Source organism: Elaeis guineensis, chromosome 13 (genome assembly GCF_000442705.2).
Source record: "Elaeis guineensis isolate ETL-2024a chromosome 13, EG11, whole genome shotgun sequence".
In the NCBI taxonomy this organism is placed as follows: domain Eukaryota; kingdom Viridiplantae; phylum Streptophyta; class Magnoliopsida; order Arecales; family Arecaceae; genus Elaeis; species Elaeis guineensis.
Genome location: NC_026005.2, coordinates 22,882,807 through 22,893,758, shown reverse-complemented (window position 1 = coordinate 22,893,758; position 10,952 = coordinate 22,882,807). Strand labels below are relative to the sequence as shown.

The following is a 10,952-nucleotide window of genomic DNA, read 5'->3' as shown; positions in this document are numbered from 1 at the left end:
TTTTTTTTCAATTCTTTATCTTTTTATGAAATTTTTTTAGGCAATTTTTAAATTTTATTTGGAAATTTTTTTAATTAAATTAATTTTAATTTAAGAAAATAATTTTAAAAAATATTTTTATTTCAATTAATCTTTAAAATTTTATTTTTTTTTAAATTTTAATTTATAATTCTTATTTTTTGTGACTTTTTAAAAATTTTAACTTTTTAACTTTTTAACTTTTCCTCATTTTTTAACTTTTTAATGTATTTCTTTTTTTATCAAAATTTAATTCAAATTTAATTTTTTTAAGTCACATTTATAAAATATCCTAAAAAAGAAATTGTAGTTAATTTAATTTAATTTTATTCTTTTATGATATATTTTTTCTAATCTAATTTATAATTTTAAATTATAATTTTTATTTCAATTAATCTTTAAAATTTTATTTCTTTTAAATTTTAAATTATAATTCTTTTTTTTGACTACTTAAAAATTTAAAATTTTAAATTTTTTTTAAAATTTTTAGGACAAGTATTTCGAATGATGTTTTTCAATTAAATTTTAAATTTTTATTTCTTTTATATTTCTTTCTCTTTTTTTTTATTTTTTATGATAATTTTTTTTTATTTCTTAAGATTTTTTTTGACATTTTTTTAAAAAAAATTGAAATAAAAAATCTAAATTAATTTTTTTAATTAATTACAAATTCAAATCTTTATATTTTAAATTTCAATCAAAATTAAAATTTTAATTTATTTATTAATTTTAAATTTTAAAAAAAAAATTTCATTATTTCACGATTTTTTTTCCTTTTTTTTATGGAAAAATTTGAAAACGTCATTTTGAATGGCGTTTTTAAAAACGCCATTCAAAATGGCGTTTTTAAAGACGCCATTCCAACTAGCGTTTTTTTTTTTTTTTTTTGGATGATGCCATCGTGAAAAAACAGGGTGACGTGGAGGGAGAAAAAATACCATTCAAAATAACGTTTTTTTTTATATTAATTTGGTAAATAAGTTTGATTTTGATATATTTTAGTATTTAAGTTTTTTTTTTTTGGTAGGTGGATAGGAACGAAAGGTAGCGTGGCAACTAGGTAGTACGGCAATTGGAGCGGAGCATCTTACTGTAAATCTAACTCGCGGGGGCAGCGTAACGAGAGTCATCTCACTCGCGGGCGAAGGTGATTTCCACCACCCGGTGCGCAGCTCCCTCTCGCACTACGCCGCAAACAAAATGGACAGCAGTCGTGTCCATCGTATCAGTCCTCTTCTGGCCCTCCTCTGTGTCGCCTCCGCTGAAGTCTTCTTCGAAGAGCGCTTCGATGGTACCATCCATCCAATCCCCACTCCCTCTCCATCTCCAATCCTTTTCTCGCTGATCTCTGCCCTCATTGATCTCATTTCGCTTCTTGTGATCCCGATTTCGTTTCTGATCTCTGCGAAGACGTGTTTAACCGTTGGATCCGTGGTTTCTTGATAGATCTGATCTGTTTCTTGGATCAGTCTCATCGAGAAGGTCGATCTTGGTGAAGCTGGATTGGATCAGATCCGTCTCGTTCTTGCGACCGTTTTAGTGTCCGATCTTTGAAAATTAGCGGAAGAGATCGTTGTTTGAAGTATGATGATCTTGAACGTTTTGTGCTTTCTGGTTCTCTAAGGACACGCTAGTAATTGCCGATTCTTTTGCTTGAGTGATACGCTTTGAGCGCGAGTTGTGAAGGACTTATTGGAGTGATAATGAAGTTCTATGAACAACCCATGAAGTTTTGAGTGCGGCATTGTAGGGTTTTATAAGCTGTTTTGATATTTCCGATTGGCGTTTCTTGTAAATGAATGACGTTTATGATTCTGGGGTTATATTCACTGTTTTGTAGTTCTGTGTTTCTCTAAGGGCTCGTAAATATGATGTGCTACGATCATAGCTTATCAATTCTTTAATATGAATCAATTCTTTAATATGAACTTTGATACCTTGGTTGTGAATTAAAATGGTTTTGATATTGTAATTGCTCTGAACTGAGTATGTCTAATAAATCAAAAATCGTGCTTTTCTGTGGATAAGTGGGTGAGGCTCGCATTGGACGTCTAATGGGTCACAATCATCTTGATTTACTAGGTATCAAAATATGTCATTGTTTTAGAGGAATGTGGAATTTGACATGACAATAACTCTTAGATACAAATCAGGTCTGAATGACAAAAGATCTGACTACTTATTAACCACCAGAACCTCTAGAAATGCTTGGATAAAATGGATTCAATCTTATGATAAGAAGGATATGCCCTACTTTCAGATGTGTTTTGGTAAATTCAGTTGCTTTAGATAATGGAGTGATGTAGCTCTAATAGCCTTGACTAATAATACATGGGTGAGAAAGAAATTCAAGCTAAACATTGACTAAAATATGAAAGCAGTTATTGTTTTCCAAGGGATCATCTGTGACTCCATTTGCTCTGTTTTTTCTTATTGATGGAAGAATTTGATCTGTTTTGGTTTGAGGTCATGGATCATATCATGCAAATTTTATGTTTTACATGTGAATAAGGGGGATTTGCATTGTTGTTATAGCTGTGAAAACAATGGGTTGTACATCTGAACTTAATGACATTTTGACCAAAAAAAGCTGTACCAGGTATGGAATCAAGTCCATGGTATTTATATTTTATAGGAATGCTCATTTAGTCAAATCTTCTGTAGGTCTAGAAGACTATTTTACCTGGTATCAAGAAACGATGGCTTGAGTTAGTTTAGCGAGATTCAACATTGATTTGGTAGAATGCATTGCATTTATAATGAAAAGAATGATGTTGGTGAGCATATAGTTTAATTATTTTGTGGTGTTTTTAAGTTATGCATATTAAATAACCACAATCAAGATTAGGTGAGATTGTGAGAGAAAAATGAGTTCAAGTCAACTTATGATTGATCAAGATACATTGTGCCAGTACCAGTATTCATACTGTTGATTGACAATATGGCATGGTACTGTGTCGCTCCATTCTAGGCCTGCATCGATGCAGCCTGAGTTGGCACGGGAGGGAGAAAGGGAGAAGAAAAGAGAGGAAAGAAAGAGAGAGGAGGGAGGGAGAGAGAGGCCGAGAGAGGGGGGGAGAGAGAGAGGGCTTTCAAGCCCCGATCTCCTTTAGCTGCATGAAAACAGGGACAAAGTGAAAAGGGGGTCTACCCCTTTTTTCCATTGAAATCTTGTTTAGAGAGAGGGAGGGAGAGGAAGAGGAAGGAAGAGAAGGAGGAGGGAGAGAGGGGGGATCCCCCTCCCCCCTCTCTCTCTTCTTCCCCTCATCCATCCCTCCCTCTCTCTCTCTCTCTTCCTCTCTTTTCTTCTTTCTTTGCCCCTCCCTTGCTGGATTCCTTGAATTGAGGGGTGGAATCATGCTAGTCAATCCCCAGTATGGTTTGATCGCCCTGAACCGGATGATTTGGAACGGTAGATTAATAAATCCAAAATGTATTATTTGGTTCTCTTAAGCTATTGATTCCTAATTTTTGTATTCAACCTGAGCATATTTTTAGTGGTCAATAAATTGATCAATTAGGGCCTATATGCGGTTGCAGGCAGCTGTGGAGTTCATTTCAGGACCAGTTCTGGCCTTTAACCTATGCATTTTTATCATAGTGGACACGATCTAGGCTTGTATTATGAGGAGCCTTGAGCCATAACCTTTGGCATCTATTATTTTCAAGGATAGTGCACATGGGTAACAGATTTATTTCAATGCATCTCATGAAACTTATGTATAGTATACCTTCCAACACAAACTGGAAACTAGGGTGTGCCATTAACTGGTGGAAACTGGGACAAAAAAAAAGCATTAGAAAAAAACTAGCCTTTTTTCTTTATTCATAGGCATAGTTACATTGCTGTGATGAATTCTGGGTATCCTGTCTAAATTCTTTGCGTTCATCTAAGCATAATTATACAATTTTTTTTAGAATGTGATCATTTTGTATCTGATAATTTTTATCACCAATTGATTAATCTCATGAGTGGTTAAGATGGATGGGAGGATCGCTGGGTGAAGTCTGATTGGAAGAGAGATGAAAACATGGCTGGAGATTGGAACCTCACATCTGGAAAGTGGAGTGGTGATCCAAAAGACAGGGGTATGTTTTCTTTTTACTTTTTTTCTTTTGTCATTTTATTTTTATTTTGTTATATGAAGCCTTAACTTTTCATGTTACTTTGATTAGTCATTATATTTGAAGTGGAGCATGCAAATATTTTTGTTTATAATCATTATATGCCATTGTTTTTGCATCAGCTTGAAAATTGCTAACTATTAGGTGCTTTTGGAACAAGATTTTAGAGTTGATCCAGGTATATGAAAGTTGATTCATTCCCCAGAAAAAAAGAAGACAAATTTACTCGACATGGTGATTTCTAATTAGAAAGTAAAATGTATACGATCTCATCTTGCATAGTTAGTTCTACCATTGATCACATAGTTTAAACTATGACCAGCGAAGGATATCTTGTTGCTCGTAATTTCTGGTAATTTTTTCTTCTAGGCTTTCTTGCAAACTCAAATGATATCTATGATTTTTTTGTTTTAAGCTAGAAGGATAAATTTCTGGCTAGTTCTTCATATTTACCTAGTAATACATAGTGCAATATAATTTCCTTTATATTTTTTGAGTTGAAGTCATTCCCATTCTCAGGAGTCATATATTTTCCATATGCTGATATTGGGCTTTTCTAACTTCAACAACTTTTTCTATGATGACTTCTATCATTTGTAAGATATAAGCTTCTTTAGTACAACTAATTCTTTCACAAAGATGCAGGATGAGGTACCATATATCTATCATTGGTTTTTGAAGAGTGTTTTTGGTTGTTAAAAATAGATATATGAACCCAGCATATTCCTCCAAGAAGAGACTGTTGGCTTTTGTCTCAGCATGTGTGAATGTATTTGACTGACTGACAATTAGTGTTGAATATTGGCGCATGGACCTGATTTTATATTGATTCTGGCTGGGCTTATCGAAGAACTTCGGATTTCATCCACCCAAGCTCAACCATTTCCAGCCCTACACTATATGTTAAATTAAAAAGAAGTTTGTCAGCTTTTGAATACAGTGGATTATTTTCATGTTCACAGGTATCCAGACTTATCCAGATTATAGGTTTTTTGTCATCTCTGCAAAGTTTCTGGGGTTCAGTAACAAGGACAAAACACTGGTTTTCCAATATTCGGTAAAGCACGAGCAAAAGGTTGACTGTGGTGGTGGATATATGAAGTTGCTTAGTGGTGAGGTCGATCAGAAAAAGTCTGGAGGTGAAACACCTTATAGGTAACCATGATCCCTTAAATCTCTAAAATTCATTATCCTTGAAACCATCAAACCATGTTCATTCTATTTCATTAATTTCACATTGGTTTGTCTTTGCTTACACAAAGCAACTGCCAATATGCCTCTTGCTTGATGAGTTTGATTTTAAAGGTTTTTCTAATGTATTTTGATTTTATCAAGCTTCTATTGCTTGTTATTGTCCTCTGCAGCATAATGTTTGGACCAGATATCTGCGGTTACACCACAAAGAAAGTCCATGCTACACTGACTCGTGATGGAAAAAACCACTTGATAAAAAAGGATGTTCCCTGTGAAACAGATCAGCTAACCCATGTTTACACTTTCATTATCCGTCCTGATAATTCATATAGCATACTGATCGACAACAATGAGAAACAATCCGGGAGCTTGTACTCTGACTGGGACCTGCTTCCTCCGAAGAAAATTAAGGACCCTGAAGCCAAGAAGGTCAAAATACAAACAATTTTGTTAAAAGCTCTGTATGCTGGCATTCTGTTATCTTCTCAATGGAGTCTATTTTGTTGCCAAATTACAGCCAGATGATTGGGATGATCTGGAATATATGCCAGACCCTGAGGACAAAAAACCTGAGGTATATATTGCACACTGCAAACTTTAGTATTTGCATCTTGCCACGTCACATTTCCAGATAATACTGCCTTTTGTCTTGTACAGTTGGATGGGCTCTGTTTCTGACACTGATTGCATGACATCAGGTAGTTTATGTAGTCATATATATCAGTACTCCTGATCATCCAGGTGATTCTGTGATTTTCATATGCTGACAACATGTCGTATTTTCAACATGCATCATATGTGGTTCCCTGATGGCATCAACTGGAGTATGTCCAGAGTCAAATTATCTTCTAAGCAGCTGGTTACCCATCAATTTAAAAAGAAGTATATAGCTCTGATTCAATCATGGTTTAATGAAATAAAAGTGCACCCTTATAGAATGGCTGTTAGATTTTCGAAATATGTGGACCTTATTTTTGATTTTGTGCTGATTGTTGTTGCAATTCTCTCTTTATGCATGCATTACAGAAATTGTTTTCTCCTCTTCCACAATCTTTGTCAAAGTTCCCCCAAAAAAAATCCAGCTCAGTCTTGGGAACTCATTTTGATACTAGTCATTGCAATGCCTGCTATTAAACATTTCTTTCAAGTTAAATTCTGTAGCAGGTTTTGTTGTTATATGATGATCATGATTTTGCCATATAACAGGGTTATGATGATATCCCAAAAGAAATACCGGATCCTGATGCCAAGAAGGTACTTACTGATTTCACTTTGCATTGAATTTTATTTTTTAAAATGAATATGTACTGAAATCAGGCACATCACAATTTTCACATAATGAATAAATTGATATACAGCCAGAGGACTGGGATGATGAGGAAGATGGTGAATGGACTGCCCCTACCATTTCAAATCCTGAGTAGAAGGGTCCATGGAAACAGAAGGTACAGAACAAGAAAACATATCACTTTTGTTGGTTGAATTTCATGCTATAAGATATTTTCGTTACTTTTTGTCATACATTTTCAGAAACTCAAGAACCCTAATTATAAGGGCAAGTGGAAGGCACCAATGATTGACAATCCAGGTCATTTCTTTGTTCCTGAAATGTACTCAGGCCTTAACATTGCATTGTTGCTTTCATACTTAATTACGGTGAACTATGTGGACATGTTTGACAGACTTCCAAGATGATCCTGACCTCTATGTTTTCCCCAATTTGAAACATGTGGCAATTGAATTATAGCAGGTAAACTTACCTTATAGTAATTGCATTTTATCTGCAGACAAATATGTAGCACTTAATTTGTTTTTTTCCTTAGTGAATGTTTTGATGTTTCAGGTCAAATCAGGAACTTTATTGGACAACATTCTGATCTGTGATGACCCTGAATATGCAAAGAATTTTGCAGAGGAAACGTGGGGAAGACACAAAAATGTATGCTATGGATTCTATCCTATTTGCAATTACTGATTCTTCTATTTGTTTGAACCTTCTCTTATGCAACTTTTTGCACACTTATAGTCTGAAAAGGCAGCTTTTGATGAAGCAGAGAAGAAGAGAGAAGAGGAGGTATATATGTATCTAAGATAGTTTTGCTTTTCTGACATCTGCTGAAATATGACATCCTTTAATTTACCAACTTTTGATTTGTTGAATTGCCATTTACAACAGGATGAAGCTGACAGGAGTGACATTGATGAATCTGATGTGAGTTTCTAACAGCGCAGTCTTGTCGAAAAAAATCTCGCCATCTACATATATGTATGGTACTATATAAAACCTTCTTCATTGTAGGATGAGAAAGAGGATGATGCAGATGACAGTATTGAGGAAGAGGAAGATGATGCAAGTCTGCATGTACGTTTTCCTGCATCTCTCTCTCCCCCTATCAACACATAAACCCAAAAAATAAAAAAGAAAAGGCCTTTCAGTTTCTTTTGGTTTTATATTTTATATTTTGGTTTCTTTCTCATAAGTTGCAACTGAAATCTTGATGCAGACACACGAGACAATAAATTTGAGCTTGTTTTCCTTTCCATGTATATCAATTCTGAGAAAGAGGGAGTTTTTTTTCGCATTAGATGGCATATGGAATAAACTTTTAGAAGAACCATACACATGCCTATCTTTCACCAAAGTATCAATTAGCAAGATTGTAATGTTGGCTGAGATCTCAATTTATATATCAGTTAGGACACTTACAATATATACAAGATATCACCCTTGATTATATTGGCCAATATGCATGATACATACAGAGATGTTAGCTGATATGGTATAATAGTATGAGGTCATTTGATCTTTCTTTTTACTGTCCTAATTGTTTCTCTTAATCACTAAACATAGGCCTTTAGCAATCTGAATAGATATACTCACATGGAAGCTTGATATTTTGATCTTGGTCTTTATGGCCCTATTTGGATGCTCAGATTATTTATTCCAGGATGAGTGCCCCTATGCAACTGAAATATTTAAGGGAGAGAAGCAGCTATGGTACAGAAGGATCAAGACAATTGGTAGTTTGCATATTATAGAGTCCTAAAAAATTCAGGATGCTACATTCCTATTAAAGATGATGTTCCTTTTACCAACAACTATGAATCAAATTTTCCTATCATGGTTAAATACTCCCTCCCTTGAACTTCTTTTTTTGGCGATCTATAGATTAAAATATATCCCATTGCCAGATAAGATGCTCTCGCATCCAAACAGGTCCTACATATTGGCTGAGATCTCTGGAATCTTGGTTCCTGTTGCTATTAGCCACCCCCAAGATTGCCGAGATATTGGTTCATCAGCCAGGGACTAGAGGTATAAGACAACAAAATTGGCAGTGATATAGTGAGAAGATGGGAAGAAGAAACTTTCTATTAGTCTAGTCTTCACCTCTATTGATCTCCAACTAAGCATTGCTGACTCTATCCCTTTTGGGAGGATTACTTCCTCCCTTAAACATCTAAAATTTCAGTTTTGAAGAAGGTGGCTTGAGGTATTTGAACATCAAAATTCTTCATAAACATCTGCCAAACTAAGGGGGATCAAAGAGTTAACAATAATAAATACTCTTGATCTAGGTTTGGATCTGAACCATTATGTAGCTCTGCCGATTGACTTTACTGGGTCCATTGTGTGCAATTTTTGTTGACTTACAATAAATGCTTCTTTGTCTCAAAGTCATATGGCTAAGAAGAAACTTGGAGACTGCTGTTGTGTTTATTCAACATTCTCCATTCATCTAAGTGGCCGGTCTGTTCATTTAACAGAAAACCCAAGTAGGTTAGTTTATAATCATCCGTATAACTGAAATAGTAATCTTGGCATTGCAATTCGATGACCAGTTCAGGAAATATTTTTGTATTTATATCTTTTCTGAGGAATATTTTTTATATTTATATCATTCATAAGCGGGCAGCAAGTCATGGTTGTATCACTGCTGTATTATAGCTAGTGCCTGCTGTAAGCGTGATATATTGTCAATTTTGTAATTAATCATCTCCCTCACATTGTTGTATATGTTGTAATTGCTCTTTCTTGTAATAACTTTTCTTCTTTTTTAATATTTTTCTCAGGATAAACTTTAAGAGGAGCTGGTATCCTGGAGGCTAGGTTTTTTTGCAGCAACAGTTCTAATTAGCTGTCATTAGAGGAGACTGATCTTGTCAGCACCATCTGGTGATGGATGTGCTGCCAGTTAGCTGATTTGTTGAGATTAGCTTATATACTCTGCTAGCGAGTTCACAAAGCTAAATTTTTATTCTGAACTCTCCACTGTCACGACCTGTTAGATGTAGTACAGGAAGCCATAGCTTTTCATTTGATGTACGCTTGTTTGAAATTTGAATGATATCTTACATTTTTGTTGGTTCCAAAACGGGAAAGGAGTCCGCAGTCTCTTTAGGGGTATGGTTTTTGTGTCTTGGACATTTAGTTTGCCAGCGCAGCTGTGTGATCTCTGCACTGCTAAAAAAAAAAAAATTGACTAGCGGGAAGTAAACGAGCATGGAACATGTACAGCAGTAGATGCACGTGTCGTCACTGTTGTTTTTCTGCAGCACTGCTTCCAACTTTAAGTTGCTAATGTGGGGATGGCTGCACTGTTAATTACGTCAATGTGCTGCAAGTGTTGCTAAAACTTTAGCTGGAATATAGACTGCAAGAAGTGACCTGTACCAATGTTGGGTTGGCGTGGGGTGGGTGCGGCAGATGACTCTTTCGTTTGGTGGGTGCCCCTCAAACGGATGGCCAGACTCGTGCAGGATTGTTTACTCCCAAACTGTTTCAGGGCTTGGAGGCTGGAGCCGGAGAGCGCTGGAGTCATGCGGCCTGCTCCCCGCGAGATTATTTAAAAAAAAAAAAAAAAAAAGATATTTTTTTTTGAAAAAAAAAAAAAAATCCTGCATAGAGCGGCGCTACCCCCGCATTCTCCCCTCCTCTAGCTCTCCCTTCCTCCCTTCAAAGCCGTTGCCACCTTGTTTGGTCAAACAGGCCCTCGGCCTGCAAATTGCTATTACTAAAGCAAAGTAGCTCCACTAAAATGCTTGGTTTTCGTAATTGACCAACTAGACGGTGGATGCATGAGATTGGTACTTCTTTTGACTGAAAAGAATGGAACGCCATCGTGCTCTCATGCTAGGTAGAATTAGGCCTCAACAAATTGATGTTTGACCATGATTAGTGGATATAAGTTAAAATAGTTGGTCATGGCTTGTCCACCACACTCTATGTTGTAGTCCATAAATCATCGGCTTCAGTCATGCCATCAGTCATCATTGAAGGCCACATAATAGATTCCATGCATTTTCTACCCCTTGGTTCTGTTTCGGCCACTATATGATTTCCAGTTTGCCATGTTTAGGACGTTACTCGTCACGGGGAGACCGTGAGGAGGAAGTAATTGGACATTTTGAAACGGTCCATTACTCATGAGGTCCGAGGCCGACATAATAATTTCAAATAATTAATAGCAGTGGACTACAGAATTGGTCCAAGGAGTGGAAAGTCACGCGTTGGATGAACCAACCATCACTATATCGTACCTGTGAACCAACCATCACTATATCGTACCTGTGGAACGCCATGCTTGTCGTGCTCATTACTTCGACCATATAAT

At 35.8% G+C, this 10,952-nt stretch overlaps 1 pseudogene; it reads left to right on the top strand.

Moving 5' to 3' along the window:
• Window positions 1-1,157: 1,157 nt before the first annotated feature.
• On the top strand, window positions 1,158-9,739 carry LOC105056242 (calreticulin-like; annotated as a pseudogene).
• The last annotated feature ends 1,213 nt before the right edge of the window (window positions 9,740-10,952 follow it).